Raw genomic sequence first — 20520 nt, 5'->3', positions numbered from 1 at the left:
GTGTCTACCACAGAGAGGGAGCCAACAGCCAGCCATCACTGACCAGAGGGGCTTTTAATAAACACTCCAGGTATGTCTGTCTCTTCTGTTTATCTTACCCATCTTCACAATAAGAGAGCAGGGAGTAGAGGAGGGTGCCCTAGGAATAGGTAAGCCCTTAAGCACTCCAAGTCCCTCCAGTGGGGGGATCAGCCAGGGCTGAGAGAGCAGATATGCTCATCATACTGAAGTGAGATTGAAGTTTTAAGTTAAACTGTACTGGATTAAGCTTTCCATCCCCAAAGGGATGGGAACTTTATAGATATGCCTAAGGTGTTGTCAGAGAACACATAGGGAGATTGGGAAGAGTACAGAGTTGTAAGCAATGATTGTAGAAACATAAATTCATTTCACGTTTGACCCTTCTATGAACTAGAATTGTTTGATAACCCAGATGTGGTAGCTACTATTTTATTAACAACAAATTGGCAACAGGCAAAAAGACTGAATGATACAGCTTTGGGGGAATGCACTGGTCATGAATCACTGTGTGACTGTGTGGGTGGGGTTTCCCCTGAAAGAACTGGAACAACTCACTGCCAGCTGTCCTCTGAAGAGGTCAGTGGTGGGGCAGGAAATCAGAATTCTGGGATTTGGAGCTAGACTTCCTAGATCTCCCAGGAAGGGTGAGTCCTGAGGCCCTGAGGGGCACATGAGCTGTCAATGGGGAGAGCTGGCTTCCTCCTGGAGGGGAGGGAGCCTATGGTCAGGTATCGACTCATTCTGTGTTCTCTTTACCATTCATTGTCCCTATACCCTCACTAAGATTCCATCAACAGTTTACATATTTTGACTTGTAATGTCCTGAGGGATTATGGAGAAAGGTCTTCAACTACACTTGGGGCAAAGCAGTACAGAGGGGTGTGATTTCCATCCTACAGCCGCAGGACTGGTGGCAGCAGCCAGCCTTGGGCACTAGTGAAAAGAGCTTTGCCCAGAAGTAATCATCTCACAACACCCAGTTACATCGGAGGTAGTTGCCAAAATAGGACACTTGAGAGACTGGCTGCTGATACACACGACAGGGAACCCCGAGGGAACAAACATCAAGATTCTCAAGCATAGCAGAGGATACTGTGGATGGGGCGGGGGTGCTAACTTATGTCAATAAAACTAGTATAAGTCAAGCCATATACTTTGAGTTAAGCTATGATTAGAGTTATCCAACACTGGAATGAGTTATCCAGTATTGATTAGAGTTATCCAACACTTGTCACTGTAAGTGTTTAAAGGATAAATATTTACCATTTAGAGAGTCTTCTGATGATATTCCTATGACATTTATTTATTCAATGTGTATTTATTTTACACTTACTGTATATAAAGAATTGTGCTAAGTGCTTTACATACAACCCATATTCATAAACAGTTTTATAGATGAGGAAACTGAGACTTAGAAATTAAATAAGTTGCCAAAGGTCTTAACAGCTAGTAAGCAGTAGAGATAGGCTATCTAACTCTAAACACTACCTATACTCACTCCAAAGGTGAGTACACTAGATAGAGTATCCAAGTCTAGTGGGGGAGGTTGAAACAATTATAGAATGATTCACTGAGGCGCATGACTTAACATGATGGAAGGAGAAGAGTGCAATGGAGAAGATGGGTTGCCAAGAATGTGTATTCAATGATGTATAGGTGTTACACAAAGGAGGAGGAACATCATGGGGGTGGCTGAGAGGAGGCTGACATTCCAGACAGAGAGGCCATCAAAGTGATTCTCATAATGGGGTACTCCAATAAATATTTTAGTAGGTGAATGATAGCATGGGCAAAGTCGTCTAGTCAAGGCACACATGGATTTGGGGGACAGGAGTGGGCAGACTGTGAGCACATCAGCATGGGATGCAAAAGGAAAGGTAAGAAGTGTCAACAAGGCTGGAGATATCATGGGAGGCCATGAGCCACACTGGAAAAAAAAGTAGCAGCTGTGAAATGTTTGCAGGTTGTTTTCCAAGAGCAGATTTTGGAATCTAGGATTTCTGATGTGAAGCACTTCCAGATGATGAGAAGATGCATGGATGGGGTCACCCAAGGAGAGTTGGCTGAAATAAACAGGTGGTAAAGGTCATTGACATTCAAAGAACGTTCCAACACTTGTAGTTAAGTACTTACCACTCTAAGCATCTGTAATTCTATTAATTATCTGGCTTTTCTTGAAATGAATGTGTTTGTAAAATGCTTTGGTATTATTATACCAAGGCTGGGTGCCTAATTGAAAGTTGCTATTTCACTCAGCTTTCACAAATAGGGCGTCAAGACCAAAGCCTGTGATTGTTGTAATAGTACCCAATTAAGCCTCTGTTTTGTGAAGTGTGGACAGACTGGGTTTTGTGACCCTAACACCCCGTAACCTGGTTTTCATGCAATTGATCAAGCTTATATGTGTGTTAGCACAAGAAACAGATAGTCTAGCTCGTTTTAAGGGTACGGGCAAACAGCTTAGCTAGAAGGCCCTGAAAGCTTTATTAGCCACTAGAGGCATCTTTGGTGTTTGTAGAAATCTTGAGAAGTTTCTACCTGTTCTGTACACTCTGCTTAGATACCTTCCTGGTGTATGAGGCACAGGTAGCAATTATCAATGTAAAAAGATGTACCTGAACAAGATTGTGTAAACAGAGCACATCTGAGCACTTGAATACGTTTTTACCATTGAACAAGTGGGTCTGTGGAGGTCATGACTTCTTGCCACATTAATCCTACTACACTTTACTATTCTTTTATTCAAAAAAGCAAAGATCCAAATAATGTGTAAAAAATGTTTAAAAGGGTTCGCTGCCAAATGTAATCATTATAGTTAGAACTTTTACCTTCTCCCCCAAAAGAAGATAGCATATAAACACAAACAGGTAATTTGAGTTAAACTGAACAAGCTAATTTTGATCATCAGTAAAGGCACAACTCCTTCTCTATTGCTCCCTGGGAAAGGTCATATTGATCTCAACTCTACCATTTGAGAAAAAAACATTCTCAGCCTTTAAAAAAATAGCCTCGAGTTTCAACTTGTGGTGAGTTTTATGGTTGACTTACTAAGGGCTAAAGACTGAAGGGGAACATGAGAGGTTTAGAGTGGAAATGCTGACTGCTTTCTTACTTTAGTGGTGCTGACAAGAATCTGCTTCTCTTAATCTCACAGATGCAAACATGAATCTTGCACTTCTGAGTTTCTTGTGGGGTTATCAAGGAGGGAGACAACAGATATGCTGATTTCACTGGAAATTCCTCGGTTAAAAGACCCTTACTGACATTTTGAAAATTGGGTCTTTAGGCTCTTTTAAGTCTCATTGTCCGTCAAAGTAATGCATTCCTGACCAATGTAACTTGTGTGAAAAAAAGAGACAGGAATCTTCTCCCTTAACCACACGATCACTTCAGAGGAAGAAGCCCCTGCCAGTGAGTAGGTGTTTCTCAGATGCTTGCCCACTGTTTTAGAGGAAGGGTGCAGTCCTGACCGGGGCATAGCAAAGGCCTCTACACGTAGCCTGGTGTTCCCAAGTGTCTCCAGCCTTTAGACATCTTAGAAAATGGAGATGAAAAGCTTCCATTATTTTTCTTTCTCAGGAAATGATTCATGGTATTTCCAAAATGAACAGAATCTCTCTGATACAACAGAATTATTTCAATTCCCAAAGCAGGATTTGATCTTCGCCTACCTCCACAATCCCCTTGTTCATTAAATTTGTGTCCTTTAGGCTCTAACTTACTGGTGATTTTGGCACTTGGAGGCCAAACAAAACAAAATAGAATTTTTTACTGTTAATACTTAACCCTGAAAATTTTCCAGTCTCTCTGAAGCACATTCGGGGCCTTGATTCTGCCTTTTAAGAGAGAGATTTGATGATGGTGCAGAGGAGACGTGTGGGTTAGTGGAAAAAATGCTGGAGTTCAGACTCATCACATCTCAGGCCTGTATCTCTTACTTACTGGCAGTGGAACTCTGGCCTCATCCTGTAACCTTGAAGCCTCCATTTCCTCAATTATCAGAACTGTAACATGGCCTGCTAACGTTTACATGAGATCAGAGGATCTAGTATGTGTTCAGAGATCTGAAAGATATCAAGCAAAATAATGCCTGAAAATCACTGTGTGTAATTATTTGGAAACTGGACACTTGTGTATTTAATGGATGGAATGCTTCTGTCTGCTACTGGGGCTGATTTCTTGCTCCTGGGCATAACATTTCAAAGCAGAATTTCTCTAAGTGACTGGTGGGATTGGTTATAGGATTTAGTTGGGGTCAATAGTCAATCAGTAAAGTTCCCCATACGGTCTTCTGGAGAAAAGTTAAGGCTGTTTTTAGGGCCCCTATGAGCTAAGATCCTTTAGAAATATCTTGTCCTATATATCTTACATACTCTCAGAGCTTGTCCTATGTACCTATACATCTTATTGGTTGAATTTAGACCCCCTGAAAGTCAAATTTCTGCTATTAGCATTCCATTAGCAAAGGAGCAGTGGTGCAATTTATACAACCAACAGTGCTCAATTCATCATGCCCTCTGAGGTGGATGCTGGGGTGAGCTAATCATAGCCTGAAACACTCATTGACCTAGCTTTCTGAGAGGTTGTGCATGGAGGGCTGAATTCCTTTCTTCCTTCCCTAGGAATTGCTCTCAGCTGAAAAGAGCTCACAATGCCTGGTCAATGTGGGGGCAGGAAGGTCTAGCCCCCCCAGGGCTTGATTTAGGACATCTTTGAAGACCATCAGTTTCCAAGCTCTCAGTGATACTGGCTGAGGCCTTTGTTGCATCTGCTTCATGATTCAACTTTTCCCTCAGCCCAGTCCTGCTTCCCTTCCTTCTATATAGGTGATATTTCACTTATCACTTATAGGTGAAAAGAGCACAGCATCCTAAGACTGCTATCCTTAGAAATGCCTGCTTACAAGTTTGGCCTTTGCTGGCATCTGGAAACTTGAGTTTAAGTAAGATTTATACCATTCCCAAAATTGGTAAGAGCATCCCAGAGTGCTTAAATTGTTCATAAAAACAATGTGGTTTAAGCTTAACACGTGCTTTCCTTCTGGGAGTGTGGAATTGTGGTATGTGGTCAGCCAAGGATACCTGTGTGGCTGGCCTCCAATAAACACCATGGGCACTGAATCTCTAATGAACTTCCATGGTTGACAACATTTCACACATGTTGACTCCAAGTCTTGTGTGACTCCACAGAGAGAAGACTCTTGGAAGTTTGCACCCAGTTTTCTCTGGGCTTTGTTCCTTGCACCTTTTTCTCTTTGCTGATTTTTAAAATATCCCCTTGCTGTAATGGATTATAACTGTGAGTACTACTATATGACAAGCCTGTTATTCCACCTAATGAATCACCAAACTTCACAATGAACTTCCTGCATGCAAACCTCTGTCATCTCGGAAAGCCTGACTTAACTCACCCCCTTCCTTAGTGTTAACCCAAGCACTAGTCTTTCCTCAAGCTTTATTTCAGTTCATTGTACTGCCATTCTTCCAGCCCCTACTTTGACAATCTCAGAATCAAAACCCTCCTATCCAGCTTGTTGATAGTTCCTCCAAATACATCTCTACAATGTCTCCTAACTGTGTCCTCTACATTTTCAGCATCATTATTGTTATAATTTAGGCCATCATACTTCCCATCTGGACAAACACTTCAGGTACCTAATTGCTCTCTTCCCTGTCACACCGATACATAGTGCTGCCAAGTTAATCTTCGTAATGCAAATTTGGAATAAGTGAGTTTCTAGCTTTAAAACCAAGCTACACCAAAACTTCATTTTTTCTCACTGATTTCTGAATAATGTTAAACTTCTTAGAAAGGCATTTAAGGCATCCATGAACTGGACTCAACAATGATGTCAGTCTCATTCTCTCCTGCTCAATGTACTACACCTTTTAGCCATATGGAAACTCATACCGCTCACTGAACAAGCCTTGTATGTGTGCACCCCTTTTTCTGTGTTTACATTATTCATTCTTTCTCAAAAGGTCCTGTATCCATCTTCTTTTATCAAAATTCTATCACCATTTTCAATGACAATCTTCTTTTGAGGAGTCTTTTCCACAAAACCTTCCCAATCTGCCTTTTCAAGGTAAAATTTGTCTCATCCTCTGCTTTTCACAGCAAATATGGATTACTGTGTCTCCTTCCCCCACCCTTGATGTGACTCTGAAAGTGACAACATGGCTTCCCCTCATTTCTCCTTTGATCTCAACCAGTAGATTTGGCTAAACAAGAACAAGAAGAAATTCTTGATCAATAGTTTTTATTCCTTATGTGACAGAGAACCATCCATAGTTTATAAACTATATGCTCTGGACCAGTGGTCTCCAAATGTTCTGAATTACATACCCAAAAATAAATTTGAACATTTATCTGCAATTTTATATGGGCTTATTTATATGTTATATTATACATGTAAATTATACTGACATTTCCCATACATCATAGAGCACATACATAACTAGTAATGTTCAAAGGATGAGATAAAAATAGATGTAGAACATTCTGACATTCATGCCATGTCCCAGTGAACCCCCTTACACTGAGATGTGTGCACTCCTATCTCGAGAACCCCGATTCCCACCCACAGGACTGTGTGCTTAGTTTTCCCTTTGTGACCTCCCTTCCTTGTGTCAAAGTTATACTATGAACAAAGCTAGAAAATATTAACTTTTTTGTGTGTGGCCAGAGAACAAAAATGTCATTTTTCTCAAGGGGAAGGTGAGTTTCATGAACAGTGCCAGGTCCTGGTGGTTTAGCAGTTGTCCAAAGGGAATCAGTATCATTTTTATTAAATAAGGCAGCATTCTTCAGATAGATCCTGAAGATTTCTGTTTTTGTTGTCATTGTTGTTGGGTTTGCTCAAACCACACCTTCTAATTGGATCTATAATTAGGAAGACTTTTCAGAGTCTATGCTTGGCTGAAGGCAGATTGAGGCAAAATATTTTTTCCCCTCGTAATTTCAAATCCAGCTTGATAATGCAGAATGTCAGTAGCAGTGACCTCAAATATGTGAAGTTCTAAGCTCACTTCTGCTGTCACAACACACTCTTGAGCAGTCCGAGCAGAGAAAAGAGAAGTACAAGAAATATGTGAAGGGAGGAGTGGCATAAAAATAACCATAGAAAGGTTTTTAGAAATTATAGTCAAATGCATATTAGCATCAAGCATAAATTTGAGAATATGAGAGAGTAAGGCTCAGAAAAAAAGCATATTTCAAAAGAACATTTACAAAGCGTTGCATTAAATAAGCCTTTTTGAATTTGAATTACTAAGGAAAGAGAGCCCCAAAAGATAGAAAACTGCTGTTGTACAAAGCTATCATTTAGAATAGAAGGGCAGATAAAGAGCTTCCCAGGGAAGAAAAAGCTAAAGGAGTTCATCATCACCAAGCCGTTATTACATGAAACATTAAAGGGACTTATTTAAGAAAAAGAAGAAGATCAAAACTATGAAAAATAAGATGGCAAAAATATATATCTATCAACAACTGAATCTAAAAAACAAACTAAGCAAACAAGAACAGAGACAGAATCATGGATACAGAGAGCATTTTGATAATTGACTGATGGGAGGATTTGTGGGGGAAGGGGATAAGGGGTGAAGATGTGAGGGGATTAAGAAGTACAAATAGGTAGTTACAGAATAGTCATGGGGATGTAAAGTATAGTATAGGAAATGGGTTAGCCAAAGAACTTATATGCATGACCCATGGACATGAACAATGGTGGAGGGATTGCCTGAAGGAGTTGCTGGGTGGAGGGGGACAAAGGGGAAAAATCAAGACAACTGTAATAGCACAATCAATAACATAATTTAAAATAAGAAGAAAATTGCTATTGTGCAGTAAATTTTGGGGCTAGTATTCTGGAATACATTCCCTACAGAACTTGAATGTGATTACATTAAGATTAAAATCTGTGACCTTTGTGTTTACATGTGGACTCTACTTCTGCAGACAAAGTGTACTGGAAATCACTATATTGAAAGTCATTAAAACATATAAGTACTATAATGACTCCAACAGGCAAGCTGAGCATCATTAATTGCCATTCGACACACCTCCCACACCTCCCACACAACAGAGGTAAAGATGGGCTGCAGTTCACACTCAAGCTTGGAGTATGTTTCAAGTCCAATCACTAGTCCACTGCTAGGAACGGTCAGTTTGGGGTTTAAAGAAAAATGCATCTTTTCCCGGGGAAATTTCAAGGAAGGTCAAAATAAATGGGGCAGAAAGAGTATATAATGAATTGCTTTCTTCTCCTCAGTCAGCTGGTATATTCTATGTCTCCCTGGGTGGCAGGGCATAGCTTTTCCCTTGCACACGACTCACATTCTCAGGGGAGTTAGGGCAAAGAGGAAGGGGAGAAAAGCCTGCCAAACTCTTTAACAATCACTCCAGTGCGTTATAAAGCAGATGGGGATCATAAGGGGGCAGTGTGCGGATGCTGGGTTGTGGTGTTCTCACACAGCAAAGCCTGTATGCACATCAGCAAATATACATCAAGGTGCACAAGTAGTTAATATCAGCATATTTACCTTTTCTGCATGTATTTGAGGAATTTAAGAAATATAATTAGCATGATATTTTGTCAATAGTTAACATTTCTGGCAATGCTACAAATATCTTGAAATGTAACTAGTTAACACAGAAAGAGCCTATAAGAGAAGTGACGTTTATGTCTCTCTAGAGTATAGTTACAGTGTGCATTTTGAGGTCTTTTGTTCTGTTGATCTTAGATCAAATAAGAATGAAGAAAACACCTCATTATTCAACAGTTGGTGAGCAAAGAGAGAAATATACCAAGATTTAGAAGTGTTTCTCCAATTCTAGGGAAATAGTAATATTTGATATTTGTAATCCAGGTTATCAGGATAAATGAATACAATGTGCTGTTTAGATATAGTAATTTTCAAATGGATGCAAAGCTGCTAATAATACCAAGTAAGGAAACACCAAAGAGAAGTATAGAATGTGACCAAGAGGTCAGATTGCAACTAAGAGAGATCAGCAATATGGGAATATTATTTCTGACACCAGGATAATTTTGAAGGAGACGTTCTTATTGAACCAATCAAGACTTGTCAGTGGCTTTTAAGGCCTACTCAGTAGATCTGTAAGCCATTTGTTGCTACCATTGTTTTTACTTTGTCCACTGCCCATCCTCAATGTCCTCTCCGTGATCTAGGAATGACAGACAGGACAACCTGTAGAGACATCTCTTCAAATACTTCCCAGGGGCCTAGATTGATTGAACCAAACCTTCATGTCTCCTTTCCCAGGTAACAAATAACCAAGCAAATGCAGTCTTAAAAAGTACACAGAAACTTCATATTAGTTTGCTGAAAAAAAAGATAGCCTGATTTTATTTAGAATATTACCTTATTGAGGGAGCTGATAAGTTAAAAATACAGCTTAAGGCATTTGCTTACTCAAAACAAAAGTAATGTTTATTATTAAAACAGTGGAAAATACAGAATAGTCCCCCACCCCCCAAATTAAAATTTCCTATTATCCTATCTCCTAAAGATAATTCGCTATCAAGATTTTGGGCCCTGACCAACGTGGTTCAGTTGCTTGGGCATTGTCCTGCTGAGCGAAAGGTTGCTCATTTGATTCCCCATGAGAGCACATGCCTGGGTTGCAGGCCAGTCCCCATTTGAGGCGCATGCAAGAAGCAACCAATCAATGTTTCTTTCCCTCTCTTTCTCCCTCCCTTCCCCCATCTCTAAAAATAAATTAAAAATTTTAAACAAAGATTTTGTGTACATTTCCAATAATTTTTTCCTATGTATATGTGTGTGTATATAAAACACCTTTATAACATGCACAATATACATTTGTAACATTGTTTGAAATAAGATTATGTTTGGAAGCTCATTTTTTCACTTAATATAAGATGAATATTATATGTCATTAAATGTATTTTTTCCAAATTTCTATGTCTACATAATATTCCATTTTACAGATAAACTATAATTTATTTAGCTGTTTCTACTGTTTACTACATTTTATTAATTTTTATATATTATGAAAGTGAGAGAGAAAATGCACAGTTCCTTCTTTTCTTACTTCTCATGGGTCAAAAGCAAGTATAGAGATGACTAAGTTGTACTTAGCTGTGAGAATAAACAAAAGTGGTCCCCAGTAGAGACTGATTTTTACTCATAATCACTTCCAGAACCTTGATTTTATTGAGGCAGAAATGCTCCTGGCTTAAAAAAAATAAAAAAAACCAGCCAAACCCCTTTCATTTCCCATATAAGTAAGGTGATGTGATCCAGTTCTAAGTCAGCAGAGTGGTTGGTAGAGATATACAGAAAGGCACCTTTTGGGGAAGAAGGGCGAAATCAGTTTGGAGGTGCTTATTTTTCTTTGCTTTTTTTCCTTGTTCCTGGCTTACAAGTATGCAGATCTGATGATTAGAGGTCTGGCAACCATCTCAAGAGCAAAGAGGCACATTGGTGTTGTCACAAGAATGTGACAAGAATATCACAAGAATGTCACATGCTTTACAAAGCATGCCAATACACCTGACTATTTAGTCAAAGGCACTGAACTCTTTACCCTTAAACTGTCAAATAAAAAAAAAGATTAACAGCTAATATAACAATAGCCATCTGGTGTGAATGAATCAAAATTATACTTATTTTTTGTCAGATGAGCAAAGAAATATTTTTTTCGTGTGCTGCAGAATTTCAGTAATTAATTTATGTGTGCCATAAGATGAAAAAGGTAGAAAAATCTCTGCTCTAAATCTCTATAGTTCACTAAGCACCTCTAAAAAAACGAGAGCATTTTCCTCTATAGTCAAGACTGGCAGGAGAGGCAGAGACACAGAACAGGCTGGCCCCACACCCATGTGTAGTGGATAAAAATTGAGAGGGATATCTCGAGAGCAAGGAGTTCTAGCCCCACAGTGGACCCCCCAGCCCAGGGTTCCAGTGCCAGGAAGATAAGTCCCTATAACTTCTGGCTGCAAAAACCAGTGGAGTTGGAGGGGAGGCCGTGTGAGACAGAAACTGCTAGAGACTCAGGCTGTTCCTCTTAAAGTATCCATGCACAGACTTACTCAGACTCACTTCCTCTAAATTTCAGCACCAGGCCAGCAGCTTGAAAGGCACCAGAGTCATACTGGGAGGATTGTCTGGCATCAGGACAAGAGCTAGGGGACAGCTTTCTCCCAGATAGAACTGCTGACAGAGACTACTGTTCCTTTTCTGAGCCCTCCCCCTACGGAGCTGGAAGGCGGTGCCAGGTCTGATAGTCCATCAACCTGGCTCACACAGGTTGCCTCATCCTGGTGATTCCCTGAGTCTCCTCCCCACCAATTTTTGGGCCCACCCAAGCTGTTTCCAAAGGCTTTTCCATGCAAATGTCTTGTCTTGGCTCATGCTTCAGATTTTCCTAAATCCTCTTAAACAAGAAGCATTTGGCCTCAGAAAGCCCCATATCTCTTGCTAAGTGGCCCCTAGCCTGGCAATAGCAGCAACAGATCTTGGTTCATAGCTTGGCCTCACTTGGACTCCTCCAAGCCAAGCATACAGAGCAGCCGTCTTCAGATCACTTTGCAGCTTATGCCTGGTGGCCTCAGACAGAACAAAGATGGCAGATGACCTTAGTCTGTACCTCCCAGGATGCCCCACAGCCTGCACACCCAGTGGATGACTACAAACCATGTTGGAGGACAACCACTGAACCAACTCCAAAAGTGACACATTCAAAGGGCAGACTCAGTGGGCACCAGAGCCCTGCTGAAGTAAGTCCTGCTCTGTGGAGTGGGCCCCTGCACAGCTGATCCTCCGCAGTGGTTGGAGGTTGATGGTCAGTGGTCACAGCAGTTCATCGAAGGTGATCAGCCCAGGTAAATTCTCCCTATTGACCTGTTAACAGTAACCAAGCCTCAGCTACAAGAGGAAGGTGTACACAACCCACATCGTGGGCACACCTTGAATACCCAGCTGGAGTGATAAGAGAGGCTGTGCCACTGGACCCTACAGGAGATCTACTATATACCAAGCCCAGGAGTCACAGCAGTTCTACCTAATATATAGAAACAAACACAGGGAGGCTTCCAAAATGAGGAGAGAAAGAAACATGGCCCAAATGAAAGAGCAGAACAATTCTCCAGAAAAAGAACTAAACAAAATGGGAAAAAGCAATATCTCAGATACAGAGTTCAAAGCACTGGTTACAAGGATGCTCGATGAACTTAGGGGAAGAGCAGATGAACTCAGAGAGAACTTAAACAGCATAAAAAAGGACATGGAAACCATAAAAAAAAGAACCAGTCAGAAATGAAGGATACACTAACTGAAATAAAGAACAATTTGCAAGGAATCAACAGTAGAATGGATGAAGCTGAGAATCAAATCAGTGATTTGGAATATAAGAAAGAAAGGCCCCACTAAGCAATAGCAATCCTGAGAAAAAAGACCAAAGTTGGAGGAATCATGCTACCTAATATCAACTTATAAGAGCATAGTAACCAAAATAGCACAGTACTGGCATAAAGCAGACATATAAATCAATGGAACAGAATAGAGAGCCCATAAATAACCGCACAGCTTTATGGTCAATTAATATTCAACAGAGGAAGCAAGCACATACAATGGGTTAAAGATAGCTTATTCAATAAATGGTGTTGTGAAAACTGGACAGATATGTGCAGAAAAATATAACCAGACCACCTTCTTATACCACATACAAGAAAAAATTAAAAATGGATCAAAGACTTAGATGTTAGACCTGAAATGAGAAAATTCTAAAGAAAACATAGGCAGAAAAATTTTGGACATTGCTTGTAGCAATATTTTATTGGACATATCTTCCCAGACAAGGGAAACAAAAGAAAAAAATAAACAAATGGGACTACATCAAACGAAAAAGTTTTTGCACAGCAAAGGAAATCATCATCAAAATAAATAGACAACCCACAAAATGAAAGAACATATTCGCCAATACATCTGATAAGGGGTTAATATCCAAAATTTATAAAGTACTTACAAAACTCAACATCAAAAACACAAACAACCAATTGAAAAAATGGGCAAAGGACCTGAATAGATACTTCTCCAGAGTACATACAGATGGCCAACAAAAGTATGAAAGGATGCTCAATGTCACTAATTATCAGAGAAATGCAAATTAAAACCACAATGAGATACCATCTCACACTTGGTAGAATGGCTACCATCAATAAATCAATAAACAACAAGTGTTGGCAAGGATGTGGAAAAAGGAGGAACCCTTTTGCACTGTTGGTGGGAATGCAGATTGATGTAGCCACTGTGGAAAGCAGTATGGAAGTACCTCAAAAAATTAAAAATGGATCTGCCTTTTGACCAGCAATCCCACTCCTGGGAATATATATGAAGCAACATGAAAAACTAATTTGAAAGAACATAAGTACCCCTATGTTCATTGTAGCATTATTTACAAATGCCAAGGAAGCCACCCAACTGTCCATTAGTAGATGAATGGATAAAACGACTGTGGGACATTTGTACAATGGAATACTACAAGGCCATAAAAAAGAAAATTTTACCCTTTGTGACAATATGGGTGGACCTGGAGAACATTATGCTAAGTGAAATAAACCAGTCAGAGAAAGACAAATACCATATGATTTCACTTATATGTGGCATCTAATAAACAAACTGAACTACCAAGCAAAACAGACAGACTCATAGGTGGAGATCAGATGACAGCTATTTGATGTGGGGAGGTGAGTAAAATGGGACTAAATGATAATGGAAAAAATACAATAAATATTTTTAAAAGTAATGAATTCAGAAAAAAATACCCAATCAGAACAGCAAGAAGAAAAAAGAACTCCCCAAAATGAGGATAGTGTAAAGAGCCTCTGGGACAAGTATAAGTGTACCAACATTTGTGTCATGCTGGTATCAGAAAAAGAAGAGAGTGAGCAAGAAATTGAAAACCTGTTTGAAAAAGTAATGACAGAAAACTTCTCTGACCCGGTGAAGGAAATAGGCACACAAGTCCAGGAAACACAGAGTCCCAAACAATATGGTTGCAAATAGCCCACTCCAAGACACGTCATAATTAAAATGCCAAAGGTTAAGGACAAAGAGGGAATCTTAAAAGCAGCAAGAGAAAAGCAGTTAGTTACCTACAAGGAAGTTCCCATAATACCATCAGCTGATTTCTCAAAAAACACTTTGCAGCCTACAAGAGATTTGCAAGAAATATTCAAAGTGATGAAAAGCAAGGACCTACAACCAAAACTACTCTACTCAGCAAAACTATCATGTAAAATTGTAGGGCAGATAAAGAGATTCCCAGACAAGAAAAAGCTAAAGAAGTTCATCATCACCAAACCATTATTATATGAAATGTTAAAGAGACTTATTTAAGAAGATCAAAACTATGAATAATAAAATGGCAATAAATACATGTCTATTAACAATTGAATCTAAAAAACAAAATAAAGAAACAAGCAAAACAGAAACAGAATCATAGATACAGAGAATATTCTGACAGTTGCCAAATGTGAGGGGAATCAAGGAGATGGGAGAAAATGGTGAAGGGATTAAGAAGTACAAATGAGTAGTTACAGAATAATCATGGGGATGATATAGTACAGCATAGGGAATAGAGTAGCTAAAGAACATATATGCATGATCTATGGATATTAAAATGGGGTTGCCTAAGGGAGTGGGGGGCTGGGTGGAGGGGGGCAAAAAGGGAATAATTGGGACAACTCTAATAGCATAATTAGTAAGATATAATTTAAAACCAGCAAAATTATACCTATTTTTTGTCAGACCAGCAAAAAAATTTTTTTGGTATTTAGCCACAGAATATTAGTCATTAATTTATGTGTGCTAGGAGATAAAAAAAGATTGAAAATAGCTGTTTCGGGGATAAAGTACTCTCAAAAACATGTGGGCCTCTTGTGAATTTCATTGTAGTTCACCCCATTAGAAAAAGGCCACACTGGCCCGAACTTTCTGCTTTGTGCCCCTGCAGAGCCTCCAGAGGGACAAGAAACTACTTGGAGGCTCTAGTGTTTGCTTCAGAAGATCTGTGAAGCACACTCTGACTCTTCTTAAAGGACCCATTGTGCAATTGAATAGTACTCGAAGGAACCACTCTTGATGTTTGAAAATCTCAACAAAAGGTTTTACAGTCACACTGTTTGCTTTGTCTTTAGATTTTTATCTCCTGGCAGTGCCTTGAATTTGAACTTTACTCACCACCATTTCTTTCTTTTTTAAAATTTTTCCTCACCTGACATTTTTTCATTGCTATAAGAGAAAGAGAGAGAGAGAGAGAGAGAGAGAGAGAGAGAGATGGGAGAAACTTGACTGGTTGCCTCTTGTATGTACCCTGACCAAAGATCAAATTCACAACCCAGGTATGTGCCAAACTGGGAACTGAACCCACTACCTTTTGGTGTATGTCACAATGCTCCAGCTGACAGAGGAACACTGGCCAGGTATGAGTTCTAAATTCTAAAACCTTCTGCTGTCTCAAGAGGCTGAGCATTTGCAAAATCATCAGTTTAACAGTACTCTCAATTTATCTCTTTCCTTTGACACCTTGCTATAAGCATGTTGTACCTTCGACACTTTGTGTGAAAAGCCTCTTAGCTAGATCATCAAGTCTATTTAGGCATATCCTCTGCTCTCCACATAACTAAAGACAACAGTTTTGCTAAGATTTCTGCAACTACTAACAAGAATCCTTCTCCTTGTGTTTCTCACTTCCTTTTGAATCTTTACCACCAACTTTCTCAAAGTTCAGATTTCCACTAACAGTCTATTCAAAGAAAATTTTGGTTTTCTCTAACACGTGTCTCAAAATCCTTCTAGCTTTCACCCACCACTTGGTTCAAGGTTACTCACACATTTTTAGGCATTTATTATGGCAAAACTACTGGGTTTCACCAGAGAATAACTACTAGGATGGATATATGTACATACAGAATTTGATGTTTCTGAATTGTAGGAGCTGGTTATTGTGGAAACAGTCTCTGTAAAGCTGCTGTATTCATATCTGAACCTAGAGCTTGAAGTACACCAGGCAGGCAGAGTCTGAAAAGGATGTTGGAGATCAATAACAAGCCAAAACCCAGGAGCATGCCGTTTGAGTCTCATACGTAGACACTGAAATCCATGCCAATTTTTATTGCCTCTACCTTTCGGCGGTGTGAGTATCCTGCAGAAGCAATATCTCATTGTCACAGCGCTGAAACCAATGCCTGGCTCAAAAGTAAGACGCTGAAGAAAAATCCCAGGGAAGATGGAGCAACTGCTGCCCCACATCAATGAAGTGAATCCTCAGATCAACAACATTTTGTAGAGCTACAAAGTGGCTGAAGCTCTCAAGATCTCCCACAATAATCTATTGTGGGCTGTTCTAAATGGAAACATACAGAAAAAAGAATTCTAGGGAAAGTGGTTCAGAGCGGCTAAACTGACACATTCTAAGTCACCATAATCCATCATATCTGTAATCCAGCCAGTAAAAAGAAGGAAGAAAATGAAGGTCTTACCCTCCTCTATTTAAGGACATTGCATCAAAGGAATTCCTAACCCCATGGGCTAAAATCTAGCCTCTCGATTAAATGGCAAGGGAAGTGTGAAATGAAATCTTTATTGCAGTGTTCACAGGCCCAGGAATTCTGTTCCTGGGGAAGAAGGGTAGATACTGAAAACAACTCAGAGTTTCTGCCACAACCCACTGGGCTCCACCTCTGGAATGTCTTTTCCTCCTTCTCTACTTGGCAAACTCTAGTTCACCCCTAGAGACTCTATTATTATCCTTCCTGCAAAGCCTTCACTCTGTTTTCATACTGGGTTTTATAAATGCCCCAATCTTGACGTTATCATGTTTACTCCTTTAGAAAATTTTAAGATCACTGTTCTGGGAACTGAGGATTTAGTAGAGACCAAAACAAAGTCTTTTCGTTTGCAAAGTTTATTGCATCGTAATTACTTAGTATCCTTTGTACTCTAAGGCTGCCACCAACTGAGATAAGAAGGGTAAGATTCATGGATAACTTCACCCATTTCTATTCCTAACTAAATTCATAAATCTGTTAACCATAATTAAGATGAAATAATTGGGTAAGGCTTCAAAAGTACTTTATGTTCTTTTCTATTAACCACAAAAGTAATATCTGCGATTTACAAATTATGTCTCTTTTAAAGAGTCGTGAACCTTAAAAGGACCTTGGAGCTGATCTATATTTAGAAAAGAAGCCTAAGTCTTGAATCAAAAGATTATTTGCTCAAAATTATGTGCCAAGTTAGCGTCGGGGTTAAAAGTGGAATCCAAGAGTATTGATTCTTAAGCATGTGCCCTTGACACATTGTATTTTTGTGAAAAAAGTCACAGTAAAAATATATGTCAATTATGTTTATAAAGGCAGTCGTTTAAAAAATTATAGCATCAAAATTTAGGTTTAAAAAAGCCTGTTACCAAATTCATTTTTAGATCTAATAGTTTTTGGTGGAATCTTTAGGGTTTTCTATGAGTAGTATTGTGTCATTTGCAAAATAGTGACAATTTTACTTTTTTCTTTCCAATTTGAATAACTTTTATTTCTTTTTCTTGTCTGACTGCTGTGGCTGGGAATTCCAATACTATGCTGAATAAAAGTGGTAAGAGTGGACATCCTTGCCTTGTTCCTGATCTCAGAGAAAAAGCTTTCAGCTTTTTACCATTGAGTTTGATGTTAGCTGTGGGTTTATCATATGTGACCTTCATTATGTTGAGATATGTTCCTTGTATACATTGCTGAGAGTTTTTGTCATAAATGAATGTTGTATTTTGTCAAATTTGTCTGTGTCATCAATTAAGAGTATCATATGATTTTTATCCTCCATTTTGTTTATGTGGTATATATCATGTTTATTGATTTGCAGATATTGAACCATCCTTGCATTCCTGCACTAAATCCCACTTAGTTCTGGTGTATGATTTGTTCAATGTATTGATGAATTTTGTTTGCTAATATTTTGTTGAGAATTTTTACATCTACATTCATTAGGGATATTGGCTTATAAATTTTTTTAGTAGTGTCTTTGGTTTTGGTATCAGGGTAATACTGGACTCATAGAATGTGTTTGGAAGCTTTCCCTTCTCTTCAGTTTTTTGGAATAGTTTAAGAAGGACATGCGTTAATGCTCCTTTGAATGCTTAGTAGAAGCATTCACCTGTGAACACGTCTAGTCCTGGGATTTTATTTGTTGGGATTCTGGTTGGATCCAATTCAAGGTTGTCCAATTTGTAGGCATATAACTGTTGTAGAATTCTCTTAAAATGCTTTTTATTTCTTTGATGTCAGTTGTCACTTCTCCTTCATTTTCAATTTTATGTAGACCCCCAATTTAGACCCCCTATTATTTATTTATTTTTCTTTGGTGAGCCTGGCTCAAGTTTTAACTACTTCATTTATTTTTCAAAGAACCAGCTCTTAGTTTCATTGATCTTTTTGTTTTCTCCTGTTTTGAGTCTCTAACTTATTTATTTCTGCTCTGATCTTTATTATTTCCTTCTTTCCACCTCCTTGGAGTTTTGTTTGTTCTTTTTCTTTTCTAGTTTCTATAAGTGTATGTTTAGATTGTTTATTTGAGATTTTACTTGTTTCTTGAGGTAGGGCTGTAGCACTATGAATTTCTCTCTTAGAACTGCTTTTGCTATGTCCCAAAGATTTCAAACCATTTTGTTTCCATTTTCATTTGTCTCAAGATATTTTTCAACCTTCTCCTTGATTTCTTCATTAACCCATTGATTGTGTAGCAGTATGTTGAATAGTCTTTAATAAATGAATTCAATAAAATTATAGGATACAAAATTAATATTCAGAAATTTGTTGCATTTATGTAAACAAATAATAAACTATCAGAAAGAGAAATTAAAAAAGCAGTTCCATATACACTTGCACCAGAAAGAATAAAATATCTAGAAGTAAATTTAACTAAAGAGATAAAAGACCTGTAACCTGAAAACTAGACATCGATGACAAAAATTGAAGAACACACAAATAAATGGATGGTTATACTGTGCTAAAAGCTTGAAATAATTAATGTTGTTAAAATGTCCATACTGCCCAAAGAAAACTATAGATTCAAAGCAATTCCAATAGCATTTTTCACAGAAGAAGAACAAATAATCCTAAAATGTATATGGAACCACAAAATATTCCAAGTAGCCAAAGAAATCTTGAGAAAGAAGAAAAACTGAACATATGCTCTCTGATTTCAAACTATACCACAAAGCTACGGTAATCAAAACAGTGTGTCACTCAAACAAAAACAGATACATAGATCAAGAACAGAATAGAAAGGCCAGAAATAAACCCATGCTTTTATGGTCAATTAATCTACAACAAGAATGGAGGCAAGAATATACAGTGGGGAAAAGACAGTTTCTTCAATAAATGTCATTGGGAAAAATGGACAGATACATGCAAAAAATGAAACTAAACCACTTTCTTATACCATATACAAAAATAAACTCAAAATGGATTAAAGATTTAGATATAAGACCTGAAACCACAACAATCCTAGAAGAAAACATAGGCGGTAAAGTTTCTTTAACAAATCTCTTAGCAATATCTTTTTGGATATTCCTCCTATGGCAAAGGAAACAAAAGCGAAACTAAGCACATGGCACTACATCAAACTACAAAGCCTTTGCATAGCAAAGGAAACCACCAAGATGAAAAGCCAACCTACTCAATGGGAGAAGAAATTTGCAGATGATATATCTGACAGGGGTTGATATCTAGAATATGTAATAAAACTCATATACATCCCTTTCTGGTGTTCAAGATGTTGAAGCCATGATGTGGCTAGTCTTCTGGTGCGAAATTCCAGATTTCCCTTGGTCTTCCCGTAGGAACTGTGACCAACCGTGCTGACAACACAGGAGGCCAAAATCTGTATATCATCTTTGTGAAGGGGATCAAGGGACCACTGAACAGGCTTCCTGCTGCTGGTGTGGGTGACGTGGTGATGACTACCATCAAAAAAGGTAAACCAGAGCTCAAAAAGAAGGTACATCCAGCAGTAGTAATACAACAATGAAAGTCACACCAGAGAAAAGATGGCGTATTTATTTTGAAGATAATGTGGGGGTCATAGTAAACAACAAGGGTGAAATGAAAGATTCTGCCATCACAGGACCAGTTGCAAATCAGTGTGCAGATCTGTGGCCCAGGATTGCATCCAGCCCTGGCAGCACTGCATAATTCTCTAGTGTATTTGTAAAGAAAGAAATTAAAAACCATTTCCTCCTCCCCCCCAAAATCATATAACTCAATATCCAAAAATAAACAAAAAAACAAATAATCCAATTAAAAATAGACAGAGGACTTTAATAAACATTTCTCCAAAGAGGACACACAAATGGCCAACAGACACATGAAAAGATGTTCAACAACACTAATCAGTAAGGAAATGCAAATCAAAACTGCAATGAGTTATCACCTCACACTGTCATAATGGCTATTATCAAATA

At 38.6% G+C, this 20520-nt stretch overlaps 1 pseudogene; it reads left to right on the top strand.

Annotated features, from left to right (window-relative positions):
• The first annotated feature begins 19832 nt into the window (after nt 1–19832).
• Nucleotides 19833–20261, top strand: LOC118985880 (60S ribosomal protein L23-like; annotated as a pseudogene).
• The last annotated feature ends 259 nt before the right edge of the window (nt 20262–20520 follow it).

Source organism: Sturnira hondurensis, unplaced genomic scaffold (assembly GCF_014824575.4).
Source record: "Sturnira hondurensis isolate 20B ecotype Veracruz unplaced genomic scaffold, ASM1482457v3 Scaffold0004136, whole genome shotgun sequence".
In the NCBI taxonomy this organism is placed as follows: domain Eukaryota; kingdom Metazoa; phylum Chordata; class Mammalia; order Chiroptera; family Phyllostomidae; genus Sturnira; species Sturnira hondurensis.
This window is presented reverse-complemented; position numbering and strand designations above follow the sequence as displayed.